Here is a 13,791-nt window from a genome sequence, read left to right as displayed (position 1 = left end):
AGGTGGAAGGATTAATTTTTGATATTCCTTCAAATTACATAGCAGTTATTTAGTAATTACAAGTACAATTGTAGAATAGTAACATTTTTTATTACCAGTTACCACTAATTTCCTGATTGTATTATTGTGTGCCTAATTATGGTGTAATTACAACAGAGTTAATTTGTAACATTAATGCACTCAGTAAAAGTATTACAATGAGAAAAGACAATAAATACACTTATGTAGTGAATAACTCAATGTAAATGAGTTATAAGTAATGTCAATTAGTTCTAGTTAGTTATTGAAAGGGTGCTTGCAGAGCAATTCTGCTGTAACTGCACTGCAATGAAGGTACCTCTACTGTAAACCACAGGAATGTTTTGTCAAGGCTTGAATGGATTCCATGAAAAAACAAATAATGCTCTTAAACTCTGAAAAAAACATTTGAATCCACATATACAAAATTCTTCAAGATGTTGAAGCAACTGCACACAAGTAAAATGAAGGCACAAACAACAATCATAATCACAGATAAAAGTTCCAGATATTCTTGTTCAACAGGTAGGTGATCTTGACCAGAGATGCCCAAATTAAATTATTTTAGTACATCAATTCAAGGCATTCTCATAGGATTGAATCCTCACAAATGTCACCAGTGCTGACAACCCCTGGCAAACTCTTTCACCTTCCCTGTCCCTGTCAGGTACCCTGTGCTAATCCAGGCTGTGCCAAAAGGAGGTATCTGGTGCCTTGGACACATCACCTCTTCCTCCAGGCATTACAACGGGACATAATGTCTCCTCCGTGGTGACACCCAACCTGGCTCCAGCACTCAGCAGGTGCAAAACAGATTGAGGCTTCCTCTCCTGCTCTCCCTCCCTTCCATGCTGGGGACAACCTCCAAAAGGGTATAGCGAGATGCCCATTCCAGCCCACCCCTTATCTCTGCCTTGTACCAGCCCCTGCTGAGCCTGGATGGAGCCTTTCCCACCCAGAGGCACATGTTGTCTCACTGCCAGGGCCCTGTGGCACCAGGGCAGATTTCCCCAGCACCTCTCCACCCAGTGGAAATGGGAATGTGTTGATACCACCTGTTTTATATTTCTTACAGAAATATTCCAAGTATCCCCACTGAACTGCATCATCTGTGTTTGTTTCTTAGCTTCAGTCTGAGTCCGATGTTACATATCAAACAGAAGACACTGAAAAGCTTTCACATATCATGTGGCCATAAAAAAAGAGGAAACAGACATTTTTTTATTGCTAAATCTATCCTTTTGACTAAAAGCTTTGAGAGTCTTGACTGTGAATGTAAGATATTCTTCTTCGTTATACTGTGTTGAAAAGAAATGTGTACTGAAACCAAAATTATTTCAGCAAAAGCAAGTGATTTATAAAACTCTCAGCCAGAAAAAAAAGCTAATTAATTTTTTTTTAATTCCTTAGAATTCCTTGTGTTCCAGATGTTGCTTTTTCAGCACTTTTGCTTGCATGTTTTAATAGCTAGATAGCACATCACATCTTCTTTTCACTTTAAACTTTAAATTAGTGTAAATTTGATGTTAGTTTCATTTTTTAAGAAACTAGTTTCTTCCGCAGTCCAGAGCACCAATTTAAAATCTTCAGTTGAAATCTGTCCACAATTGTAGGCTAGAGACAAGTTGCCTTTAGTTTTCATCAACTCATTAAAGATTTAAAATGGTGTAAGAGAAAAAGAGTGGAATCAGACTGCAGAATTTCTGTGCTGTCCTTATACATCTCAATTTTTTACCAAAAAATCTCCAACAATAAAATGCAAATTACAAATTTAAAAAAGTCTTTTAAAATGCTTTCATATTAATTAAAGGAAAAAAAAAAAGATCTTTTTGGACATATTTACAATTAAGAATATTTATGTCATTTTCACGCAAAGGAATTGAATATTAGCCTTGTGTATTTCAGAGAAAGCTATGTTCAAAAAACAGGGTATTATAAATCATGACGATTTTTAATAAATGTTAAGGACCAATCATCAAAATCCCAATTATGATAAAAATAAATGTTGAGAATTTACTTTTCCTACTTTTTTTTTTATTATTGTTTCCTAGTTTTCATCTTAATCTTTGGTTGTAAACGGCCTTGTGTCTGGACCATTGTTATGCAACTGCAGCCCAGGAGCCACAAGGTCTGCTCTGGTCAGCTAGACCAGCCTGGAAAAGAACTGGGATACTGGATCTCTCTGCTGAGATCAGCAGCTCTCCCTGAGCTGGTGCAGAGCATCATGCAATTTTTTTCTCAGTATTTGTTATTGTTATTATTGTTGTTACTGCTGTATTAGTAGTAGTAGTAGTAGTAGTAGTAATAGTAGTGGTAGTAGTATGTTGTTGTCGTTGCTGTTGTCATCATTGTTGTTGTGGCAGGATTGCAATACTGTGTCAACCATGCCCTGCCATTGAGTGCTTCATTTTCATCTTCGAAGGAGTTGAATGTGGGAGTCCATGTTGTAATTTCTAACAATTTTACCATGAGGTTTTTGTCAGGAGGAGGTTTTCTCAAAATTCCTTGTGCTGTAAGCAGGAAAATTAAAAAGGGAAATATGGATTTTAATGATTATTCCAAGATTTAAGAGAGAAAGCATATAAGTAAAGTACATCTGAAAATGTTTAAAATTAAAAGCAGGGTTATTTTTATATTTTTTAATATATGCATGTGTGTGACTTTGAGCTTTTTGATTTTTCCCTTTTTTTCCCTATTAGGATTTTGAGTTAGTAAAAAAAAAAAAAATCTAAATTTCATTGTGCTCATCTATATATGTAGATAAACTGATAAACTGTAATCTCTCCCTTAAGAGTGTTCAGCTTTCTCTGCCATTTATCAAGTGTATTTAAATGCTTCAAAAACATTTAACATATTCAAAAGTAAAAAAAAAAAAAAAAACCAAACAAAAACAACAAACTGCAGCAACTCCAAGAACTTGACATTTTATCATTAAAAGCTACTATTTTTCATTGATTTAATGGATCTCATCAGATTTATCCCAGATGAAAATGTGCCCTTTATTCTTTGAAGTATTTGGTTTAATTTCTCTTATTGGAAATATTTTGGCAAATTACAGCTACAAGGTGGGAGTAAGGCCAAATAAGAACAAGTTTTTCACACCTCACTCCTTAGTACACAATTAATTTTAAGGATCTTTGAGGACTGAACTATATTGTATCTGATAAAAGAAAGAAGTTCACCCCAAGCCTTCTCATGTTTAGCTTAAAAATTGAAATACTGCTGTGCACTACCCACACACCACACAAGTCCCTTGTTTTCCACTAGCTGACATTGATTAAAAGGAGTTTTTCGGTTGGTTCTGGTAAGGTCATTAGAGAGCTTGATGATTATAAATAACCCCAGTGTCTGTATATAAACTTCATGCACAGACCACCTTTATGCTAACTAGAGGTGGCCCAGTTTCTGTCAGCAGAACAGGTGTGTCTCATATAAAACACATATTTAAATGCTTTTGCTAAATGGGGGACTAGCTAAGATAGAGTGAAGAGAAAAAAAGGCACTCAAACATGTTAGGCAAATTTTCACTCATTCTGAATTCTCTACTTCTACATTGTTCATCTGTAAAATAATCTAAATTATTTATATACTTCATGTTATGAAAATAACCTGTAATTGTACAAAGGATATATACATATATATGTGATATGCATATTCAGTGCTCAGACAATCCAAGTTATTAAAATGTGGAACTTCAAGTACTCACACAAATGCAATTTGAATTACAAAATTTAAATGGAATATTTCCAATTATAGTTGTTATATAAGGTATGAGATACTTATGGTGCACTAAAAAATCCTGCTTTCCATCTCAGTGTGTTTTATATTCTGCACCAGTTACTGTTAAATTAAGACTACAATCCCATTCATCCACCCATAGCAAAGTTAAAATATTGGAGTGCTTTTAAGCAGCCCCACAATGTGTGAAGAGAGGGTGCACCAGAATACAGAAGATCTATAGCTTCTTTTATTATGATTGCATACATTTACTGTAGCAACCTACTGCCAAAATTCATGAAACAGCATAAAAACAATGTAAAATTTAATCTCTGACCTTCATAGATGTGTAGCTAACATTCTCTTCTGTGGGGTTGGTGTGACTTTGTGACCCAGACACTACATTGCAGAGGCCAGGGTCTGCCTTACAACTCTGCTTTGCTCTCAGTTCTCTCCTATATGCTCTGAATTTGCTGTGGGGTGATGCTATGTGGCAGGTGATGTAAACCTGCAACAATCAACAGCCAAAAGTACAGGTGGAAGAGTAAAATATCACAGAATGGACTAAGCACTGCATTTCAGAGCTGAATGTTTGCACAAGCATCTCTGGTCCGAACTGAGTGTCCACACTTTGTCACCTTCAGTCTATGTCTTGGTGCTCATGAAGGTTTCACGCAGCACAGTATTCTGTTATATAATGTTATGTATTCTGGGACTCAGCAGTTGTAAAGTATTACTCCCACAACCTTGTCACAAACAAAAAGTGATCAGTTCCCAAAAACTGCAGTCTCAATTAGGGAAAAGTCAGGAAGAAGACACAATATTATTTTAGAATCATGAAATCATTGAGGGTTGGAAAAGTTCATTGAGTCCAGCCTGTGACCAATCACCACATCAACATAATGAATTAAAGCAGAGGACTGAGTGCCACGTCCAGTCATTTCTGAGCCTGATTCCTACCTGGCTAAACTCCCTTTCAGGGAGTTGTAAAGAGTGAAAAGGTCCCTGCTGCGCCTCTTGAGTCTCCAGAATGAGCCCCTCCAGCTCCCTCAGCTGCTCCTCATCAGATTTGTGCTCCAGACCCTTCCCCAGCTCCAATACCCTTCTCTAGACACATTCCAGCACCTCAATGTCCTTCCTGAATTGAAGGGCCCAGAACTGAACACAGGATTTGAGGTGTGCCCTCACCAGTGCCCAGCACAAGGAGCAATAACTGCCCTGGTTCTGTTGCCACATTATTCCTAATACAGGCCAGGTGCCATCGGGTACCTGAGCACACAGCTTTCTTCCTTCTTGCAGAACCACTCGTAAGATCTGAGATTTGTCTCAGTTTGAGTCAATTTTAGGAGGAAATGTCCTGAAATGAATATCTCTTCTAAAGGAGACAAGTTTTGGCACTCAGTCCCCCACCGATACAAAAGGAATTTCTTGGAGGAAACTGAAAAAAACTGTTTTATTTAACAAGCAGAGTCCCTGAAGCATGGGAAAAAAAAGAATAACTGTTAATATTGGACCTTCTCACTGCGGAGAAAGCTGGTGGATTCCAAGTTCTTTCTTTAGCTGTCGCCCAGCTCCTCCAGAGGTCCAGAGCTGGGATGCAGTGTCCCAGGGCACCCTGCCAGTGGACAGTGTCTGACTCCCAGTGATGTTCTGGTTCTCTGACCAGAGCTAAGCTGAACAGCTCCAGAAGAAGAAGCCAGAGTACTGGAAAAAACTTCTTGCCTTAGCTAACAAAAAGAAGCTAGCTAAAAGCAAAGAATGCAACTCCCTCTCTCCACTGCGGAGCTCAGAATGGGGAGTATGTGCTAAAACACAGCACCACACCAAATAATTTCCCTGGTTCCCCCCACATCCTGGGCCCAGCTTAAAACTATAGAACCTATTTCTGGGCATAAAGCAGAAAATAAGCGAATACAGTATTTTTATGAAATCACCCCAAGATAGTTCTGAATATAAAGATTAGGCTATGACTCTCTGCATTTTCAGTATATATTCCTGGTTGTTGCAGTATCTGTCAGAGTCACCATTGTAAAATTTTTTTACAATTACAATTTTGTTATTTGGATTGTAAAGTTTAAAGATGCAAAAAAGAAAATGAATGTAAAACATTTTGTGTGTTTCCACTGGGAAATCTGATGCATGAAAAAGAATTGCAGCCATGCAATCCTTCCTGAAAATGAAAGTTCAGTATGCCCATAGGAAATCTTAAAACACTCAGCTTGCTATGTGGAAAGTCAGTATTTATGTGATCTTTGAAAAGACATAGTCTTTGCTATGAGTTTAATATTTTTAGATGCCGATGAATTTGTACACACCTTTTGCATAATTCTGTGCTCCATTAGGTCCCAAGTGTGCAGAATTCTGAATTCTAATTGGATAGCATTGATTATCTTCTGCCAGGAATACACAATATTCTAAAGGGTTTACCCAATCATTTAGCATACTCACAAACCTAATTCTCAGGCTAGCAATCAAATCATTGCTATTGCCAAGTCACCCAGTAATTAATTTGTTAAGGCTTACTCTGGAGTGATCTGTATATTGATAAAAGTGGCAAAATACTGAACTCCACGGTTGCACATCAGATGAGGGAATGCAGACCAGACAGACACAGAAGAATGAAACTATCACAATATGCTGATGGTGAATAAAATGTGTCTGTATATAATCAAGACCAGGGATTAAAATTAACCTAGGAGCAAAAATTTAAGGAAATGTAAGACAAAAGTTAGCATCTTCTAAGAATTATAAATTAAGTGATTAGGAGCTGCAAGGCATAGCAGGGAAATGGAGGGATGGTCTGGTCCCTAAGCATAGATAATGAGATCAAAAAATCAGTCCCATGAATTGGGTGATCCCTACTTAGCATTTGTATTAAAATAACATCCAAACCTTCAAGGCTAGAATCTAGGACAGCTATTACATTACTTAGACACCCTTGCCATTAGAAAGTTTGTTACAATGTCTGATTGGAGCTCAATACTTGTCACATTGTTATTGGCAAAACAGTTTCCACTATAGCAATTTTATTCGATTAATTTATTGCCAATTAATATAAACTTGATTACTGATTTGGGCATTGAGGGGGGAAAAAAAAAAAAAAAAAAAATTAAAATCTTAGGAAAGTACCTGACTCAACTTCTGACTGACTTGGGTCAGTCCAACTCTTTTCATTTCTAGGCTCAACTTGCCCTGCCTTTGCCTTATGTTACACTCAGAAACATTCACAGTCCCCTTGGTGAGGTGTCTCATGGTTTCTCATGGCTTTTGTATATTTATAAACGTAGAGTGATATTGGGGGTTTTTTTACAAGTTTTTTATGAAGCCATTCATTGTAATCTCAAACTCTTGTTCCACAGAAATGTTGTCAATTAATCCCTATCTTGATTTTGCAAACTTTTTTGTTATGAATGCAATGTCAGGTTACATTTAATCTATCCCATTTCTCCAAGCTGTCAATATAATTCTAAAATGTCATTTCATAATACTGGCAACCAAACCTGTTGTGTTTCCAGACAGTCTCCCCTGTCATTCAGATCATTCCTAGAAATGGTGACTAGTGTTTTTGATGGCTTAAATTGTCAACTACAATGATCCTGGAAATCACCACTTCTTTTTGTTTCTCTTCCCCTGAAAAGCCGAGCATGCTTCTTTTTTTTTTTTTTTTTATTTTTGTTTTTTTTGTTTTTTGTTAATTCTGTTCTCTCCATTATGTGCAATCAAACACCCTTTTGATTGCGTATACGATAGCAAAAATTTGTGGGAATTATTTGAAAATATTTCATTTTAATTAGCAGTAAGGCATTGGTTAGAGAAGTGCTAACAATCTAAAATGAGGGCAATAAGAGTTAGAATCCCCTCTTATCCCCGTTGTCCTGGAGACACTGGGCTCAGCCATACACCCTGTACACCCTCTATCAGAGGCCATTACTTGTATGCCATGCTTTGAAGACTTGGAATAAATGCAGATATGCAGATGTTCTGCTGGAAAATTTTCAAGACAAAAGAGAGCAAAACCATTTAGGAAGCTTTTCATTCTTGCTAAAAACATTTATTTTGTCTTAAATAAAGAGGAAAAAATACTAGAAAAGGATATTCTTCGTGGCCATATTTCAAGACATAATTCCACTTACTTAATAAAGCTTTTAATTCAAACATCCTTTTCATGCTGATAAGGAAATCTTTCATAATCACAGGTTTATGCAGATGTTGGGGGTTGAGTTTCTTTATTCATTTATTTCTCTTTTACTTATAGAATTTTTTCCCGTAAGTTGCTAGGAAACTAAAGGAGTACTTAGGGGTGCTTAAGGCTATTAACAAAAAACAAAAGAAAGTGGCTGAAGTTGAGGGAGGAGGGTAGCATCTAGCTGTACTTTTTTTCCCCGGGGACTTTCTCTCCAAGGGGGAAGATACCATGAGTTTTGGGGGCAGGTAAAGGATGGGGTTGGGAGCAGCTGCTCCCTCTCTCTCTCTGGCATCAGAGGAGGACAGCCAGGCTGTCATGCTTACTGTGGAGAGAATTCACCGGCACCGCTGGAACTCAGCCCTGAGGGACCCATCACCATCTGCTCGTGTGTCCCGGGAATCCTGAACTTCGCCTCTCCCTGCCCTGCCCAGAGCCAGGCGCTGCTGCCCTGCCCCCACTGTTTCTTCAGGATTGCTTTGGGTTTTTCCCTCCATGCAGTAGCCCGCATCCTTCTGCCCTGGTGGAACATCCCACACTTCCATCTACTGCCATGGGACTTCTGACACATCTTCCCCACCAGCCCGGGATTTTTGCTCATTGCTGCCGGCTGTGACAGTAACTGCACCAAAGGGGAAAGTGCCGGCGGCCGAGAAGGCTGGTACTGGGTCCCTGGTTCTGTTTGTTGTTAATGCCACAGTTACTGTTGTTTGCCTTGTTATACATACTAGTAAAGAACTGTTATACCTATCCCTCCTATCTTTGCCTGAGAACCCCTTAATCCCATAATTTCAAAATTATAATAATTCAGAGGGAGGGGGTTTACATTCTCCATTCCAAGGGAAGCTCCTGCCTTCCCCAGCAGATACCTGAGTTTCAAACCAAGACAGCAGAAAAGAGTAATCAACAGGAAATGTTCCATAAGTTCTTTACTGTAGCACATCATAGTTCATCATAAAACCAACTTCAAGTGGCTAAACTCCAAGTTAGGAAGAGTAAGGCCATCAGTAACAACTTTTCACATCCTTCTACTGTGGAGAAGCTACCCTGGAAGGAAATGTTGGTTTTTGCCTCTCTTATTCATACACACACACACACACACACACACACACACACACACACACACACACACACACACACACACACAAACACATGCTTCTTTCAAATCCTCAGCCAAAACACCTTTATAATCATTCTTCTCTGAGTTAAATATTTTTGCAGAAATGCTTCCAGTCTGGCCTGATTTAATGCTTTTGTTTTTTTATATTTTTAATAAAAGTTGTTAAAGAGAAAAAAACAAAGGGATGTATTTCAGTCTTGTGAAGTTTTTCCCTCACTTGTTGATTTTTCACAGTTACTTATATGTGTAAATTTCATATTCTACAGGTCATATGCAATGTATATCATCTTGTTTTCAAAGACAGGTTTCATTATTAAATAATTCATCCCATCTTCTTAAATTAGTGCTTATTGGACACTAAGTATGTGGGCTTCTAGGTGGAGGGAAAATAAAAATAGACTATGATCATGTTGTTGAAAGCATTTCATCTCCAACTGTTAGACCTTCATTCATATCTGCTAATATAATAAAAGTAATCCTCTAATTTTAGTTGCTTAATTTTTTTTTATTAATGAGAGTACGATTTCTTAGCTATGCCGTTGTCTATTTAACAAAAAAAAAAATATTTTCTCTCCCTGTGGAAGTCAGCAAGTGAGAGAGGCAGATTAGATCTTTCCTACACTATAAATTCTGTCTTTTCTATTTCTTTTCAGCCCACTGAGAGCTGAAACAAAAAGTGCTGACTGACAGCTGCCTACCAGGGTGCCCACACCCCTAATTAGAGCTGCTCTACAGGATTATCCACATGCTTACCTGCTTGCCTGCAAGGTCTTAGATAATAATTTTTCTTATATATAAAAATCAGTATAATCTTTTTCAAGTTTGAATCTTTACAGCAGGCAATGTAAACCTTAAGACTGCCCAAGAGGGAAGCTCTCTGGCTTCTACCAACAACAAAGCATTCAAAAGCAATTGAATAAAATGTAGGAAAATATTTGTTCTTTCTTCTGTATGTCCCATTCATTTCTCTGATCATCTATTGTTTTTTTCTCTTACCTTATATTTTATTACTTCAGACAACCCACACAGCAAGGCTACTTTTAGCAGAGGTTTGCTGATTTGAAAATTTTAACTCCGAGCTGAGTTGCAGACCACCAGGAAGTGATATCAGCCACATCAAAAAAAAAAATGTTTCCCACTCCTGCTCCTGCTGGGTCAGGGTAAAAGTCAATTGTTTTCCATTCTCAATTCACTTATTCTGTTGCTGGAGAGGAGAAAGGCAATCCTGTCTCATCTATTCCACAAAAGACAAGATGTGAAATACCAAGGGGATGGAGGAAACAAGTGCTGGTGTTATTAAAACAAAAAGAAAAAATAATGAGTTGCATCTAACAAGATAGTCTGAGGAACTCACGCTGTGAGGAAGTCTCACTGCAGGTGGAAATGATGCTCTACCAGGTATGCTACTTGCCTTATGTCAACTAGAATAGACCACCTGAAATCTTAGAAGATTCACTTAATTGAAGCTGAACTCTAGCAAATATTGTGTCCAAATAAGATTACTTGGGCTTTTGGGGAACTGTAGAAGTTTTGCCCAGTTTAAGCTGCAATTCTCTGAAAACTTAACTTCAAAGCAATATATAAACACAGTGCAGCAGTGCATCAAACTCTGTAAAATATTATCATGTCTACTGACAATAGCAAAAACCTTTTTGGGAAGAATTGTATTGTCTTTCTTTGCTAGTATTATTTTGCTTCCTCCATAAGCCTTTGAATTCACCCCTAACCTCAAAGGTGTTCTCACTATGATCCAAGTGAGGTCATGCTCAAGGTCTTACTGTGGATTCCAAACTAGTTTCCTTCAATATGTAATGCTTGTGAGAAACAAAGTCAAAGCTTAGTGAGGTTTAAAGGTTTACATTTTACCATTAAAATGATTGTATTTGGAGGTAATCTGTAGCATCACATGAACTCTCTTCTCTTAGTCAATTCCCAAACCCACTGCCCTGTCACCAGCTGTGACTACCTACCATAGAGTTAGTCCTCCTGGGGGAAAAGACAGATTCCCACATGGAATTCTGTTTCACAGCTTCCCCTGGTTTCCCCTTTCCCTGTCCCCTCACTGGCTTGGTACCACTGGTGGCTGCCCCCCTTCCCCTGGAGACCAATCCCCTTTGCTCTGCCCTTAGCTCCAACCCCAACCCCTTCCCATTTTTAAGCTGCCTGCACCACGTGGTTTCTCTCTTTCTCGATGGGTTCCCTTCAGCCACATGTGATACACTTTGCTGAAATAAAACCTTGCAAAAAGGAGCCTTTCTAGCCTCTCTCACTGAGCCAGCTGTGGTGAGTGTTGTGTGTGGATTTGACTGCATGGCCTAAATGTTAACCCAACCTGCTTTTCTACAGGAGAAGTTTGTTGGGAACAGATAATAGGCAGCAGCACTCACCATCCAACACCTGCATTTTTAGCAATCTGCTATAAAGTGAGTGTACACTAAACAGTTTCATACAGATGGCATGAAACTATTTCTAATAATTAGTCCTTCACCTCATATTTTCCTATCCATCCTCTCTTATGCAAAAAGGCAAATTCACACAGGATCTTTTTTAAAAATATTATTACTTTTTCCTTATTTTGTCCACCCCAGACTCAAATAGTGTACTGATCACAGCTTATATCTAGGAAATTATTGGGTTTTTTTATTTCTTAACTATCTGCATAAATCTATTATCCTCTATTAGCAAGCATCCAGATATGAACTAAACTGTTACAGTGAGGGTGGCCACGACAAACCTCTCTGCTTCCCTGACTTCAGGGCAAGGGTGGTGAAAATTAAAAGAACCAAGTTTGATGGAGTTGTCCAAAAAGAACTTTAACAACAGGGAGAAAAGCAACAAACATGGAGAAGACAAGCACTGTACAAAGGACAGGATCCAAAAACCCAAGACAAAGGGGAAGCAACAATAAATACACTTGGTGGTAGAACACTCTAGAAAAATAACCATATAGGGGAAACAAGTAACCAATAGGGGAGCAGAACTTGGACAATTTAGCATAACAACACCAAAGGCTTATGGGGAAGCTCTCAAGCTCACCCTAACTTAAACGAAAGATTCCCAGGGCTTGAAACTCACACCTGGTTCTTTTGGGGTAAAATCCAAGTCTTAGATGGCCAACTCCCACACAAAACAGTTTTTTTTAATGCACTTTCTCAAGGTAAATACCATTTTCTCTAGGCAAGTATTATCTAATGGACTATGCAACTGCTGGAAAGGATTTGCAATGTTCAAGACTGCAATGTGCTATAAAATAATTCTAATAATGTAAGTCCTTAATCTCTCTTGATCCCTTTTTTCCCCCTCCTGAACAAACTTTTGATTCTTTTTAATTTAATTATAAGGAGCCACAAAGATTTCAAAGTTTGCATTCCATGATTTTCTGCAATATGTAAACATTTATTCCAAAAAGTAATTGCTAATTGGAGACTTGAAATAGTTCCTATTAATAACACACAGTTTTATTTTGGAGAATATGAAAAAAAATATTAAAATCATGAGGACAAACATATGAATGAGTTTCCTGAGAAAAACCCATCTTATTTGTTTGCTATTCTCTTCAAAGGCTCTTGTCTCTCAATGGAGGCAAAATAGATACATAGACACATAACCAGATGCCATCTCATTTCTACCACCATCGACACTTTTTTTTTTCCCTAATAAACCCATTTTGCTATCAGGAAAAAAAAATTCCTTCCATTACCTGTAGCATATATTTGCTACTCCAAATCCTTATATCCACTCTAAAATTTGTCAGAAAAAATAATATGGTTCAGTCTTTCATGATTTTCTGACAAGCAAGCTAAAAACAGTAGTACCTGGTACTCTGGGAAAGGTTCAGCTAATCACGAGGTAAAAACCAGGTCATGTAGACAGAGATTGGGTTGTACGGCTGGCGTTTGCTTGCCTTGTGCATAAGACAGTGACTGGTTGAGGAGATGCATGAACATCACCTGATCAGAGAGCTGGTTGGGTAAAGGGATGCATGAACAGTGACACTGCAGTGGCAGGCAGCCAGTGAGTGCTTGTTTGGGTTAAGTTTAGAACATTAAAATGTTTGTTACAATAAATTATATTCTTTGGAGTAAGCAAGGAGGTCTGTCTTGTTCCCCATTGCTACAGTTTCTGTCTTTGTTGTCCTGTCATCAGTTAAAATGCTGTGTTAATGAGATAATAGCTGAGATTTATCTTGGAGTGATAAAATTAATTTAAATTTCTTTATTGACTTATATTATTGAAATGCATTTTTATGCCTTGGATATCTCTCATTAATGTGGTAACCACAACTTAGTCAGACATGAGGGTCTGTTGAACTGTATCATTCCAAGAATTACCTATGGCAAGGTAGATTTATGTTTTGCAGTGCTTTTTAATAATCTTGTGCTTTAAAACAAAGCAAACAACTTAAAGAATGTTATAACTATCCTGAGGATAAATTTTAAAAATTCTGAGAGTTTAAGTACACTTAAAATATATCAAACATATTAAAATTAACAAATCAAGTAACTAAAATGTTTTTTATTACATCCTGATATACAATGACAATAATCCCATGTTTAAAGGTTCTTGTGTACACTGCTTTAGGATATGAAAATCTCTATTACTAAATACATACTGTTACTATTACATACTATTTTTTTCATTGCTATACTTCTTATACCATATTTTATCTCTGACTGCAATATTTTTGGTAGATGTCTATGAAAAGACAGAAGAGTGATTGCAAAATCATAGCACATCAAATTCTTCCATAGTG

The sequence above is a fragment of the Onychostruthus taczanowskii genome, unplaced genomic scaffold (assembly GCF_017590055.1).
Source record: "Onychostruthus taczanowskii isolate IOZ18803 unplaced genomic scaffold, ASM1759005v1 scaffold47, whole genome shotgun sequence".
NCBI classification, from domain to species: Eukaryota; Metazoa; Chordata; class Aves; order Passeriformes; family Passeridae; genus Onychostruthus; species Onychostruthus taczanowskii.
This window is presented reverse-complemented; position numbering follows the sequence as displayed.